This window comes from Coenobita brevimanus, chromosome 95 (genome assembly GCF_032717465.1).
Source record: "Coenobita brevimanus isolate Jiangsu-jjx chromosome 95, ASM3271746v2, whole genome shotgun sequence".
Classification (NCBI taxonomy): domain Eukaryota; kingdom Metazoa; phylum Arthropoda; class Malacostraca; order Decapoda; family Coenobitidae; genus Coenobita; species Coenobita brevimanus.
In genome coordinates this window covers 13,201,829-13,217,425 of record NC_137048.1, presented here as the reverse complement: position 1 = coordinate 13,217,425, position 15,597 = coordinate 13,201,829, and the positions used below count along the sequence as shown (strand labels likewise).

At 42.6% G+C, this 15,597-nt stretch overlaps 1 pseudogene; it reads right to left on the bottom strand.

The window, feature by feature from the left end:
• The window catches only part of LOC145413246 (G-protein coupled receptor moody-like), a 34,101-nt pseudogene extending 21,691 nt beyond the window's left edge, over positions 1 to 12,410 (bottom strand).
• Between the last annotated feature and the right edge of the window lie 3,187 nt (positions 12,411 to 15,597).

Here is a 15,597-nt window from a genome sequence, read left to right as displayed (position 1 = left end):
CATTCATTTCTCCCTTCCTTCATTCATTCATTCATTTCTCCCTTCCTTCCTTCCTGCATTCATTCATTTCTCCCTTCCTTCCTTCATTCAGTCATTTCTCCCTTCTTTCCTGCATTCATTCATTTCTCCCTTCCTTCCTTCCTGCATACATTCATTTCTCCTCTCCTTCCTTCATTCATTCATTTCTCCCTTCTTTCCTTCATTCATTCATTTCTCCCTTCCTTCCTTCATTCATTCATTTCTCCCTTCCTTCATTCATTCATTTCTCCCTTCCTTCATTCATTCATTCATTTCTCCCTTCCTTCATTCATTCATTCATTTCTCCCTTCCTTCCTTCATTCATTCATTTCTCCCTTCCTTCATTCATTCATTTATTTCTCCATTCCTTCCTCCATTCATTCATTTCTTCCTCCCTTCCTTCATTCATTCATTCATTTCTCCCTTCCTCCCTTCCTCCATTCATTCATTTCTCCCATCCTTCCTCCATTCATTCACTTCCCCCTTCCTTCCTTCATTCATTCATTTCTCCATTCCTTCCTCCATTCATTCACTTCCCCCTTCCTTCCTTCATTCATTCATTTCCCCCTCCCTCCCTTCCTTCCTTCAAGCATTCATTCATTTCTTCCTTCCCTCCTTCCTTCCCTCCTTCCTTCCCTCCTTACTCAACATCGATAATGAAATCTACAATCAAATTGCCGAACTATCTTGTATGCAAAGCATACCAGTTCCAAAATGGGGAGAAGCCCTATCCTCACACACAGGGTCAGACCTATATACAAATTTGCAAGAAAGTTCTTTGTATCAATTTGTAAATTATCCGACACGTGGAACTAACATCCTAGATCTTGTCTTAGCTACATCAGAAAATGTAGTGAGTAATGTTATTGTAGGAGAAGAATTTAGTACAAGTGATCATCGCATAGTTACATTTAACATTAAAATCAGTGAAGACAGTGTCAAGGCCAGTTGTGAGAAAGTGCCCGACTTTAAGAGAACAAATTTTAAGAAATTAAAGGCAATTGCAGGTGCAGGTGACTGGCATCCCATTGTCGAAACTTTAGATATCAATGACGCGTGGAGTTACTTTACAGAAACTCTCAACAGTGCCATCAAATTATAGATTCATATGCGCAACAGAGGGCCCGCCAAAAATTCTAAACCCAAATGGTGGAACTCCAACATTAAACATTGTCTAGAAGCAAAAAATCTTGCATATAAGAATTATAATACCACAAAGAGTCAAAGTGATAAAAATGAATATGATGCCCTTCGACGAAAAGCCAAAAAATTAATTAAATGCAGTAAGAAAAACCTTGAGACACATATTGCAGGTATCAGTAAATCAAATCCCAAAGAATTTTTCAGTTACATAAGAAGCAAAAAGGTAATAACTCCATCAATCGGTCCCTTAGTCACAGATAACGGAGAGCACACTGATGATGAAACTATGATGGCGAAAATTCTTAATACTTTCTTTGCGTCAGTATTTACAACAGAAAATATACATACGATTCCTGCTGTTTCCCCCATTCCTATAGAAGAGGGCAACATAATCACTGACATTACAGTCAGCGATCACGACGTACTGCTTGCAATAAACAGATTAAAAGAGAATAAAGCACCAGGACCGGACAAAATATCACCACGTGTATTGAAGGAACTACAGAATGAAATATCAAAGCCTTTAGCTGAACTTTTTAGCTTATCACTTAAGAGCAGTAAGGTGCCACATGAATGGAAGCTTGCTAACGTAACCCCAATATTCAAAAAGGGCAACAGAACCCAACCAGAAAACTACCGCCCAATTAGTTTAACATCGGTGGTTTGCAAATTGCTTGAAATTATTATCAGAGACAAGTTTGCAAAACACTTAGAAACAAACAATCTCATAAAATATTCGCAACATGGTTTTCATAATAATCGCTCTTGCCTCACGAATCTGCTGGACCTTTTCAATGATATACTGAACATGGATGACGAGACTAAATCTGTTGATGTGGTCTATCTCGATTTTCAAAAGGCTTTTGACAAAGTTCCACACAAAAGACTCCTTCAGAAGCTAAAGGCACATGGTTTCAGCGGCAGTGTTCTCGGGTGGGTAGAACATTGGCTCACCGGACGAAAGCAAAGAGTTGTAATAAATGGAAAAGAGTTAGACTGGATAAACGTTACAAGTGGAGTGCCGCAGGGTTCAGTGTTAGGTCCTATTCTTTTTTTAATATATGTGAATGATATTGACGAAGGATTGTGTTGTAAGATTTCAAAATTTGCTGATGATACTAAAATAGGTAACAGAGCAGATACAGCACTGCAAAGACAGGCAATTCAGAGAGATCTTGATCAACTGTTTAACTGGGCCCAAGTCTGGCAAATGGATTTCAATATTAATAAATGCAAAGTGTTAAACATTGCCAGTAAAAATGTAAGAGCAAGTTATAGCATGAATAATGTCCAGCTTGATAGGGTAAACCATGAAAAAGACTTAGGAGTTATAATAACAAATGATTTGAAACCAAGCAAACAATGTACAGAAGCTGTGAAAAAAGCCAACAAATTGATTGGGTTCATAGGCAGAGCATTTGAATATAAATCCGATAATATCGTCCTCACTTTGTATAATTCCTTAGTACGCCAGCACTTGGAGTATTGCATTCAGTTTTGGTCACCGTATTATAAAAAGGATATGGAAAAGCTTGAAACAGTGCAGCAAAGGATGACAAAGATGATACCTAGATTGAGAAATAAACCGTTCGAGGAACGTTTAGAAGCCCTTAATCTCTTTACCGTAACAAAATGCAGGATACGAGGAGATTTAATTCAAGTATTCAAGATATTCAAAGGACATGATAACATGGCTGTCGATAAATACTTCACAGTTGATCACTCGAACTACACTAGAGGCAAGGGGCATAAAATAATTGGCAAACGATTCCAGTCGCATGAAGCTAAGCATTTCTTCTTCAATAGAGTTGTAAATATATGGAATTAATTGCTCTCTAACGTAATAGATTGTAATACAGTACAAACCTTTAAAGGTCGCCTGGATAAGTATTTGGCATCCAACCCCCAGCTTAATATGTTTACTCCTAAATAAAGCACTTGTGTACATATAATTGTCTGTTTTATTTATTTTAGTTTTTTAGAGCCTGGATCAATTTATTAAAAGCAAATATAGTATATGCACAGACTAGGATATGCACAGATAGCCCTGAGTTAACGGTCACTACTCATACTTTTGACCTGTGATGGGCTGTGGATCACTGAGGGTCCCTGTTAGTTACGTGGCCACCATCGGGATTTTTTTAATGTACCAGGAGTCACTGCTTCAGGAGGTGACTTGTTTGCTTGCCCTGCATGGGAAAGTTCCTAGTCTCAGTGGAATGAATGGAGCTGGGGCCTGATTGACTGCTGCCTACCTTAACAGCACCAGGCAAGGCTACCACACCACCCCTGAATATCCACACTGTGCATTGTGCAATTTCCACACTGTGTCCACAGACGCCCTGTCAACTCAACGTACCCGTACATAGCGACATGCATTAGTTATTTATTTATTCGATCACTCATTGTACTTTACTACTTTCTCTTTCAGGTTATTCATACTGGTAGCTTATAGATAATGTATTATAGAATGTAGCTATTCCTTTTCAGTCTTTCCTATGAAATTTCCATGTCAGTTTTTCCATGCTGCGTGGTGGTTTTTCTCACTTTTTCTTGCCAGTTTTGGCTGGAGGGTTTGGAGGCGGGGGGAGCCTTCTTGCTTTACTATCCTTATCCTTCAGCATGTAGAGTTAGATCTTGTAGTCATAGTCTACTCTGTACCAAACAGCCTCGAAAGGACCATAAGGTCTGTTGCTGTTTGCTTTCCTTTGTATTCCTCTGTATTCCTTTGTATTCCTCCGTCCCTCCCTCGTTTCAACAAACACATTTACAAACTCATCCAAAAGAAATTCATATTTTTAGTCTTATCTGCTAAGATTGTTCTTATCTCCCTAACACCTTTTCCTAAGCGATTTATTTTGTTTATTAAACCTTACTGGCCAAGTCTGTGTTGCATAAATCCTTCAATCATTGCCATACCCAGCATAAATAAAACGTACAAAAGGGTACTAACCATCCATATCTATAAATAAATCGCTAAGGAAGAGGTGTTAGGGAGCTCTCGTAACCGCCGAGTAAGGACGCTACCTAACACATCTTCCTTAGCGATTTATTTTTGTATATGGCTGGTTAATATCCTTTTGTACATTATTTATGCAGAGTATGGTGATGTTGGAAGGATTTATGTAACACAGAGGAGGACAGTAAGGTGTGATAAACAAAACAAATCGCAACGGAAGAGGTGTTAAGGAACTTCCTTAACCACCAAGCATTCGTTTAGTTTTAGTGACGTGTGGTAGGGTATGCTGTGGTGTGGGCTGGTTAGTGGTGTGGTGGTGTGTGGTGGAGTAGTGTATTAGGGTGTGGTGTGTGTGGGGGGGTAGTGACTAGTGTTGTGACGTGTGGTGGAGTAGTGTGGTAGGGTGTGGTGTGTGTGTGTGGGGGGTAGTGACTAATGTGGTGGTGTGTGGTGGAGAAGAGTGGTAGGGTGTGGTGTGTGTGGGGATAGTGATTGGTGTGGTGGTGTGTGTGGTGGTTTAGTGTTGTAGGGTGTGGTGTGTGTCTGTGGGGGTTATGACTTGTGTGGTGGTGTGTGGTGAAGTAGTGTGGTAGGGTGTGGTGTGTGTGTGTGAGGCGGTAGTGACTGGTGTGGTGGTGTATGGTGGAGTAGTGTGGTAGGGTGTGGTGTGTGGAGAGAGTGACTGGTGTGGTGGTGTGTGGTGGAGTAGTGTGCTGGGGTGTGGTGTGTGTGGGGGATAGTGACTGGTGTGGTGGGGTGGGGTGTAGTGTTGTAGGGAGTGGTGTGTGGGGGGGGTAGTGACTGGTGTGGCGGTGTGTGGTGGAATAGTGTGGTAGGGTGTGGTGTGTGTGTGGGGGGGGTAGTGACTGGTGTGGTGGTGTGTGTGGGGGGGGTAGTGTGGTAGGTTGTGGTGTGTGGGGGGGTAGTGATTGGTGTGGTGGTGTGTGGTGGAGTAGTGTGGTAAGGTATGGTGTGTGGGGGGAATAGTGACTGGTGTGGTGGTGTGTGGTGGAGTAGAGTGGTAGGGTGTGGTGTGTGTGGGGGGGTAGTGACTGGTGTGGTGGTGTGTGGTGGAGTAGTGTGATAGGATGTGGTGTGTGTGTGGGGGGGTAGTGTTTGGTGTGGTGGTGTGTGGTGGAGTAGTGTGGTAAGGTATAGTGTGTGTGGGGGGGGGTAGTGACTGGTGTGGTGGTGTGTGATGGGGTAGTGTGGTAGGGTGTTGTGTGCGGGAAGGGGAGGTAGTGACAGGTGTGGTGGTGTGTGGTGGAGTAGCGTGGCAGTGTGTGGTGGAGTAGCGTGGCAGGGTGTGGTGTGTGTGTGGGGGGTAGTGATTGGTGTGGTGTGGTGGATTAGTGTGGTAGGGTGTTTTGTGTGTGAGGGGGGGGGTAGTGATTGGTTTGGTGGTGTGTGGTCGAGTAGTGTGGAAGGGTATGGTGTGTGTGGAGGGGTAGCGACTGGTGTGGTGGTGTGTGGTGCAGTGTGGTAGGGTATGCTGTGGTGTAGGCTGGTGTGATGTGGTATAGTTTAGTGATTGGTGTGGTGGTGTGTGGTGGAGTAGTGTGGCAGAGTGTAGTGTTTGTGGGAGGGTAGTGACTGGTTTGGTGGTGTGTGATGGAGTAGTGTGGTAGGGTGTGGTGTGTGTGTGGGGGGGGATAGTGACTGGTGTGGTGGTGTGTTATGGAGTAGTGTGGTAGGGTGTGGTGTGTGGGCTGGGGGAGTAGTAAATGGTGTGGTGGTGTGTGGGGGAGTAGTGTGGTAGGGTGACGTGTTTGTGTGGAGGGGGGTAGTGATTGGTGTGTGTGTGTGTGTGTGTGTGTGTGTGTGTGTGTGTGTGTGTGTGTGTGTGTGTGTGTGTGTGTGTGTGTGTGTGTGTGTGTGTGTGTGTGTGTGTGTGTGTGTGTGTGTGTGTAAATTGGCAGACATGTAGACAGAGAGATGGATAGATAGACACCCTAAATAGGCAGACAGACAGGCAGATAAAAAAAATAATGGTTGCTTGAGGAGAGATTAAGGCCCAATTCACACTATAGGGACGGTCGCGCTCCGCTCTCGTTCCGCACACGGTCCGGTCAAATATCATTACATGCATTTCAGTGGAAGCATTCACACTGGCAGTAACGGTCCAGGAACGCTTCGCTCTCGCTCCGCTCATGATCCATTCAAAAGATGTTTTGACCAGAGAGAAAGTGGACCGTGATCGGAGCGAACCGGCAGTGTGAACACCCGCCACGGTCTCGCTCCGCTCCAGGCTTGATTCAGCCCTCTGAATGATGTGTTTTCCTTTTTCAGGTCATCCTCAGTTTTTGATAGTATACTTTCAAATGTTCCAATGTTCATTCTAAAATAGCTGTGAAACTTACTTGCATCAATCACATAAGGAAACAGTGTAAAGAATTCCCCTTCACTTTCCTGTCTTGCAAGATTGGATGAACCCACACTCTCTTTTTCGACTTTGTTTTCTTAGTTGTTTTATTTTATTTATTTTTTTGTGGTAGGTGGGGGCGCTCACCATCCGCTCACTCGATCTAGTGCTGCTCTCGGGTGTCTGCCCTTTCCTCTCCTCCATCCTTATCCTTCTTTCCTTCCATCCTTTTCTGTTTTTCTTTCCCTCATTCTTTCCTCTTCCTTCTGCCTACGGGTGACTCTACACTGAGTGACAAGCCAAATGGCTTCCTGTACACCAGGAAACCATTTACTACGCTGGGTGGTAACCATATAACCAAATTATGGCACCTGGTGGTTTAGTGGGTAATTAAGTTGCTCCAATCGGATTGAGCCGGTGAAGGTTTGTATCCAAGGGATGGTTGGGGTTTATTGCTCACGTAATGCCACTCAGGGATGAGTGAGGCTGGTCACTCTCATCTTAAATATCAGGACCAACTTGCCTAGACCCTGTTTCCTACGCTCCTTATGGGGCGGCACAGGATTGAATGATGGATGGATGGATAGTAATGGTGATGATAACAATAGAAATAGCAGTAGTTATATTGATAATAATAATAATAATAATTATTATAATAATAATAATAATAATAATAATAATAATAATAATAAATAATAATAATAATAATAATAATAATAATAATAATAATAATAATAATAATAAATAAATAAAAATAATAATAATAATAATAATAATAATAATGATAAGAAGAAGAAGAAGAAGAATGAAAGTAATTGTAATAGTAATGATGATGATAATGATAATAATAATAATAATAATAATAATAATAACAACAGACCCAAGTTCAAATCTCCGCTGGGGCAGGGAACAATTTATGGATTTGAATTTCATAAAAGCAGACTTTCCTGATCTACCAGATGACCCGCCAACATGTCGTAAAAATACCCCCGCTAATACCAATACGCCAGTCCTGTATGAGACAGCCCTAGCATGTATTCAGTATGGACGGTGGGTGTTAGCGCCAAAGTGGTGACATGTAGAGGTGTATGGCATGTAGGAGGACTACTGGGCCTTGGGAGCAGGCTGTGAAGCCTATGCCCAGAGTCGGACACACACACAAAAAATAATAATAATAATAATAATAATAATAATAATAATAACAATAATAATAATAATAACAATAATAATAATAATAATAATAACAATAATAATAATAATAACAAAAACAACAAAAACAACAATACAATAATAACTAGTATGTAGGTAGGACAGGGCACCCACCATCCACTCACTCGATGCACTGCTAAAATTAGGTGACTCTGCACTGAGTGACGAGCCAAACGGTTTCCTGTTCTGCATATAAACATAACAATGGACGCCAGGTGGTCAGGTGGGTTACGGCGCTGCAACCAGACCAAGGGGTGGCTGGGATTTGATGTGGACGAAATGCTGCTCATGGGCCCTGACTGGTCATCTGTGGACGGATTATATTGTCTACCCTCCTGGATTCAAGGGCAGTGAAGGACTGTGTGTGTGTGTGTGTGTGTGTGTGTGTGTGTGTGTGTGTGTGTGTGTGTGTGATTAGAGATGTACACTTGGGAGAGAGAGAAAGAGAGAGAGAGAGAGAGAGAGAGTTGCCTCTTTCACTGTGTTCGGTACTTTCGCATAATGGTATCAGGCTTTGTTATCCTCTCTCTCTCTCTCTCTCTCTCTCTCTCTCTCTCTCTCTCTCTCTCTCTCTCTCTCTCTCTCTCTCTCTCTCTCTCTCTCGCAGTTTCACCCTTTTATCCTTACCTTTCTTTTTCTTTTCTCTCCGACTGCCCTCTTTGATCCCTCTGTCTGTCTGTCTGTCTGTCTGTCTGTCTCTCTCTCTCTCTCTCTCTCTCTCTCTCTCTCTCTCTCTCTCTCTCTCTCTCTCTCTCTCTCAATTTCGCCCTTTTATTGCATGGCCGTGAGCCATCTGAGTGTGCCTTGCGCATTACGGAGGTTATTCTCTCGGGCATGGAAGCATACATTCCTTTCTCATATCCTTTGACTAATGCAAGAAAGCCTTGGTTTAATCACGCTTGTTCTAATGCTGTCCGCAACAAGGAGAGGGCCTACAAAAGGTACCGGAGCCAACCCACCCCTGAATCACATCATCTTTACGTTTCTGCCCGGAATCGTGCTAAGTCTGTTCTTCGCTCTACTAAAAATAATTTCATCCATACTAAATGCTCTCAACTCTCCAACTCGAATTCTTCCCGCTCCTTCTGGCATCTTGCCAAAAATCTTTCTAACAACTTTACCTCATCATCCTTCCCTCCTCTTTTCTACTCTGATGGTTCTGTAGCTATTTCTTCTACTGATAAAGCAGATCTCTTCGCACAGACTTTCTCCTCCAATTCTACCTTAGACGATTCCGGTGCTGTTCCTCCATCACTTCCCCCCTCTGACTTCCTCATGGCTGACATTAAAATTTCTTCAGTTGATGTATTTTCTGCCATCACTGGCCTCAATACTAACAAGGCATATGGGCCTGATGGGGTCCCTCCTGTTGTTCTCAAGAACTGTGCTTCTGTGCTTACACCCTGCCTAGGCAAACTCTTTCGTCTTTGTCTGTCAACTTGTACCTTTCCTTCTTGCTGGAAGTTTGCTCTCATTCAGCCAGTCCCAAAGAAGGGTGACCACTCCCAACCCTCCAACTATCGTCCAATTGCTTTAACGTCCTGTATTTCAAAAGTTTTCGAGTCAATTCTTAATAGAAAAATTTTAAGGCATCTTTCCTATCACAACCTTCTTTCCGATCGTCAGTATGGGTTCCGTCAGGGACGCTCCACTTGCGATCTTCTCACCTACCTTTCAGACTCCTGGTCATCCTCCTTTCGGGACTTTGGCGAAAGCTTTGCCATTGCACTTGACATCTCAAAGGCTTTCGATCGAGTCTGGCATAAATCTTTAATTTCCAAACTGCCCTCCTACGGTTTCTATCCTTCTATCTGTGCCTTCATCGCTAGCTTCCTTTCTGGTCGTTCTATAGCCGCTGTTATAGACGGCCATCGTTCTTCTCCTAGATCTATCAACAGTGGTGTTCCTCAGAGCTCTGTCCTATCACCAACTCTCTTCCTTTTATTCATCAATGATCTTCTAAGCCGTACATCTAACCCTATCCACTCATATGCTGATGACTCCACCCTTCACCTTTCCATTCGGTTCCCGCAACGCCCATCTCAACAGTTACTTCAACAAACAAGGGATGAGGCTATGGCACACCTAATGTCTGACTTGGCTCGTATCTCTGACTGGGGTAAAAATAATATGGTTGTCTTTAATGCATCTAAGACTCAGTTCTTACACCTTTCAACCCAACAAAATCTTCCACAGGTATACCCACTAATGTTTAATAATATTCAGCTTAATCCTACATCATCCTTGAACATGCTTGGGGTTTCATTTACTCGGGACTTATCTTGGAAAGATCATATTACATCTCTTGTAAAATCTGCTTCCAAGAGATTGGGTGTGCTAAGCCGACTCCGCTCTTTCTTTACCCCTGCGCAATTGTTGACTCTATACAGGGGTTTTATCCGCCCCTGTGTGGAGTACAACTCTCATGTGTGGGGAGGCTCCCCTCATACAGCTCTTCTCAATAGGGTGGAGTCAAAGGCTTTTCGTCTCATTAACTCTCCTCCTCTTACTGACTCCCTTCAACCTCTGTCTCTTCGCCGCACTGTTGCATCTTTATCTCTTTTCTATCGCTACCTTAATGGTCACTGCTCCTCTGAACTGTCTGCTTGCATTCCTCCACCTCTACGACGGGCGCGTAGCACCCGTCTGGCAGCAGACTCTCATCCTTTTTCTGTCCAACTCTCTAATGCAAGAATTAACCGTTACTCCCAGTCTTTCATTTATGCAACAGGTCAACTCTGGAACTGTCTCCCTCTGTCTGTATTTCCTGCTGCCTATGATCTCCAGTCTTTCAAACGCAGTGTGTCCAGGCATCTCAAAATGATCGGATCTTGAATTTGGCTCTATATTGTATTTTGTTTTTCTCTTGGAGGGAACTGTTACTGCGGGCTCATGGCCTTTGGTTCCTTCTTCCTCGCATTAAAAAAAAAAAAAAAAAAAACTTCCTATTTCTTTTCTCTCCGACTGCCCTCATTGCTCTCTCTCTCTCTCTCTCTCTCTCTCTCCCTCTCTCTCTCTCTCTCTCTCTCTCATGTAATTTAGCCTGCATCCCACATTACAGTCAGCGACGATAATAAAAAGGAGTGTGTGAGCCGGGGGGAGGGCAGTGAATTGGCGTGGGACAGGGCGACATGGAGGCGATTTGTTTGTGGCCACCCCTTACGGGATTAAGGCGTCTGGCAATAGGTAGAAGAAAAGTACGGGTTTGCCTACGCTTACGAGCTCGTAGTCTTTGCCAACTGAGAGCCTGATGTTGTGGGTATCTGCTGATGATTTTATTTTTCATTTTTTTTTTCTTGGACTTAGATACGGCATTAGTTGTTGTTGTTGTTGTTGTTTCCCCCTGTCTACCTGGCCGATCAGACCCATCGACCACAGATAAGCAAGGTCTTCAGTGGGACAGTCCTATGGCGTCATCTGCATTTAATCATGCCATCTTATTAATTTATTTTTATTTATTTAATTTTTAAATACAGCCTTTGTTGTTGTTGTTGTTGGTGTTGTTGCTATTGATGCTTATTCCTATTTATCTTCCTGAAAAGACCCATCAACCACAGGTAAGCAAGGTCATCTATAGAGCCGCCCTACATACACCATGTCTGCCAGGGCTTTTCTAACGGTGAGGGGCAGGAAAATATGCCGAGATTTTGCCCCCGGGCGGACGCCACAGCTGCTACACCCAGACATCACCCAAAGTCAAAGGCACGTATTCTCGTCGGTTAAGGAAGCTCCCTAATACCTCATCCTAAGCGATTTATTTTGCCACCCTGCTATCCTCCTCTGTGTTACTTAAAGCATTATAACGAAGCCTTATTCTTCATAAATAACGTACAAAACTAACCGGCCGTATCCAAAAATAAATCGCTGAGGAAGAGATGTTAGGGAGCCTCCTAAGGCGATAAGAACCCGCCAAAGAGTTAATAATACTAACCTCAAAAATATCAGTGTGGATATTGGAAGATAAATCGATAGATAGATAGATAGACAGAAAGGCAGATAGATAGACAGATAGAGGGAATGGCAGGTAGTTAGACTGATAGAAAGACAGACAAATAAATAGACAGATTGATAAATAGATAGACAGATATACACAGAACGATAGATAAGCAGATATACATACGGGAAATATATACTCGTAAACACACACACACACACACACACACACACACACACACGACAGAGATAATGACAAAAACATAAAGGAAAAACTGAGAAGCTGGAGCAGAAAACATACAAGTGCCAGACAACCCCTACCTTTTTGCACCTGACGAGGGCGATGATGGTGATGAGGTTGGCCGGGACGCCGAGGACGATGAAGGCGACGCAGCAGAAGACGGCAGAATCCAGCAAGTGTGGAGGGTAGTTGGCGAAGAGCGCCTCTACTCGAGTCCCATTGCTCGAGGACGAGATCTGGAGGCTCAAGTTGTGGGCCAAGGAGGAGAGATAGACGGTTTCCTGATCTCCAAGGGTGAGAAGGGTGCCACTCAAATCTAGGTCTCCATTTGCGTTAAGATCTAAGCCTCTTCCGGTGCTTACGGTCAAGGAGAGAGCCTGGCTGACGATGGATGTGGAGTTCTGATCATCCACCTCCTCCTCCACTTCCTCCTGCCTCCCTCATCCTCCTCCATCTACTCCGCCAGCAGAGCGGAACAGTGCCCCTAGGATGCCCTGACCTTGCCTGACCTGCGTACTGTTTCTTACTGTGTCAAGGAAGGTCATGGTGTGTTTAGCCCCGGTCAGGTACCCCCTAACAAGCGTCCTGTCTTCCTCATCACTTTGGTCATTCACTCCAGGTTCAGAGCTGATGTCTAACTTTCAATCTTCCCTCAGATATCAGAGCTGCCTTTCCCTGTGCTATCAATCCATTTCAGTATTTCATTAGCCTGGATTTCTCTACTGGGGTTCACAGCACTCAGGATGCATGTAACTCTTCCTGTCTCAGCATCACTTCTTGTATTTACCTTTAACTTCCAAGCGACTGCATCTTTCTTTTTTTCCGTTTTCTTAATTTTTTCTTGGGATTTTCTGTGGAGTTCTTAAAGTAGTATCAGAAATCCACTAAACACTTTCTTCTTCATGAATTTCCCTGCTTGCATGCACCTTATCTAACTTCTAAGTAACTTGATATATTCTTTGGGCTTAACTACTACTAAACTACTATTAACATCGAAATCCAAGTAACTGGTTTGTGACAGAATACTGCTTCTCTTATTTCACTTACAATATAAGTGACTGGGTCCCATGAGTGGCTTTTACTAACACCACAATCGTTCACTTCACTGTCTGTGTTTCCCACTGCCTACGACCTCCAGTCTTTCAAACGCAGTGTGTCTAGGCATCTTGAAGTGAACGGATCTTGAACTGAGCTCTCTGTTATCTGGCTTTTATTTTTTCTTGGAGGGAACAATCTTGCTGGCTCCTGGCCCTTGGTTCCTTCTTCCTTAAAAAAAAAAAAAAAAGATGATTGTCCGCCATTTATATACGACTGAAATCTCACTTAAGCATTAAAATACGACTTAAATCTGACTCAAACATTTAAATACAACTGAAATCTTACTTGAAAACCGACTGAAATCCGACTCTAGCATTTAAATACGACTGAAATCCGACTCTAGCATTTAAATACGACTGAAATCCGACTCTAGCATTTAAATACGACTGAAATGTAACTCAGGCCTTTAAAAACAACTGAAATCTGACTCAAGCAATTAAAAAAAATGGGAAATCTGACTCTAGCATTCAAATACGACTGAAATCAGACTCATTCAAATACGACTGAAATCTGACTCTAGCATTTAGATACGACTGAACTCTGACTCTAGCATTTAAATACGACTGAAATCTGACTCAAACATTTAAATACGACTGAAATCTGACTCTAGCATTTAAATACGACTGAAATCTGACTCTAGCATTTAAATACGACTGAAATCTGACTCAAACATTTAAATACGACTGAAATCTGACTAGAATTTAAATAAGACTGAAATCCGACTCTAGCATTTAAATACGACTGAAATCAGACTCATTAAAATACGACTGCAATCCGACTCTACCATTTAAATGACTGAAATCTGACTGTAGCATTTAAATACGACTAAAATCTGACTCTAGCATTTAAATACGACTAAAATCTGACTCTAACATTTAAATACGACTGAAATCTGACTCTAGCATTTAAAAACGAATGAAATCTGACTCTAGTATTTAAATACGACTGAAATCTGACTCTAGTATTTAAATACGACTAAAATCTGACTCTAGTATTTAAATACGACTGAAATCTGACTCTAGCATTTGAATACGAATGAAATCTGACTCTAGTATTTAAATACGACTGAAATCTGTCTCGCGCTGACCTGAGAGGCATTTCAAGGACCAACTTTGGAGAGGCACAAAGGAGTCTCCCTCACATCTTAGCCTCCTAAACGCAATGCCATCGAGGACAGCGCCACATGAACTCAAAAAAACTTTAGTGGATTTTTAACATTTATCTCTTCTCTCACTCCTCCTCTCTCACTTTCTCAAACTTCCCCTCCCTCACTCTAATCCTTTCTTCACTGGACCCGCATCAAGAAGGCTGTTTTTTTTTTTTTTTTTTCTATTTTCATATCTAAGCCAGTGGACACAACACCACCATTTTAATAATACTCTCACATTTTCAGGACTTTTCTCTCAGTTTTCCCTCTCACTTTCAAACCCCCTCTACTTTTCCTTCCGTTTCCTCCTCCTCCTCTTCTTCCCCCTCCTCCTCCTCCTCTTCCTCCTCCTCCTGCTCCTCCACCCACCTCTCCTTCCTCCTCGTCCTTTCCTTTCCTTTAACCTAAGGCGGAGTTGTCTGACTTTCCTTTCATGCCTCGTCCCTACGCCACTCGCCCAACATTTTCCCTGGAAAAAAAAAAAGGAAAAGAGGCAATAAATAAGGAGGGCAATAAGTAAAGAGGAAATAGTAAAGTTAGGAATAAAGTGGGCAATAAGTAAACAGGGCAATAAGTAAAGAAGCAATAGAGAGCAATAGAGAGGGCAAAAAAGAAGGCAATAAGTAAAGAGGGCAATCAGTAAAGAGGGCAATTAGTAAAGAGTGCAATAAGTAAAGACGGCAATTAGTAAAGAGAGTAATAACTAAAGGGGCAATAAGTAATGAGGGCAATAAATGAAGAGGACAATTAGTAAAGAGGGCAATTAGTAAAGAAGGCAGTTAGTAGACGGCAATTAATAAAGAGGCCAATTAGTAAAGAGGGTAGTTAGTAGATGGAAATTCGTAAAGAGGGTAATTAGTAAAGAGGGCACTTAGTAAAGGGCAATTAGTAAAGACGGCACTTAGTAGGGGACAATTAGTAAAGAGGGCACTTAGTAAAGACGGCACTTAGTAGGGGACAATTAGTAAAGAGGGCACTTAGTAAAGGGCAATTAGTAAAGACGGCACTTAGTAGGGGGCAATTAGTAAAGACGGCACTTAGTAGAGGGCAATTAGTAAAGAGGGCAATTAGTTGGGGACAATTAGTAAAGAGGGCACTTAGTAGGGAGCAATTAGTAAAGACAGCACTTAGTATAGAGCCATTAGTAATGAGGACAATAAATAAAGAGGACAATTAGTAAAGAGGGCAATTAGTAGAGGGCAATTAATAAAAAGGGCAATTAGTAAAGAGGCAACAAGGAGCGGTGCCAAGGCACAGCAAACCCGTCCCCGGCAGTCATTTTAGTGGTGACGTATAAACACAACAGGATATCTAGTCAAAGATGTCATATCAAATTTGGAGTAAATCGGGTGAAAATTGACGATTTTATGTCCATTTGAAATTTTAGGCCCAACCCACCTGACACTGACCCCCCTACCGCTAACTGGAGGGTGACCCCCCTGATGTAATGAGGCATGTTATAGGATGAAGATTTGAAAGATGCACCT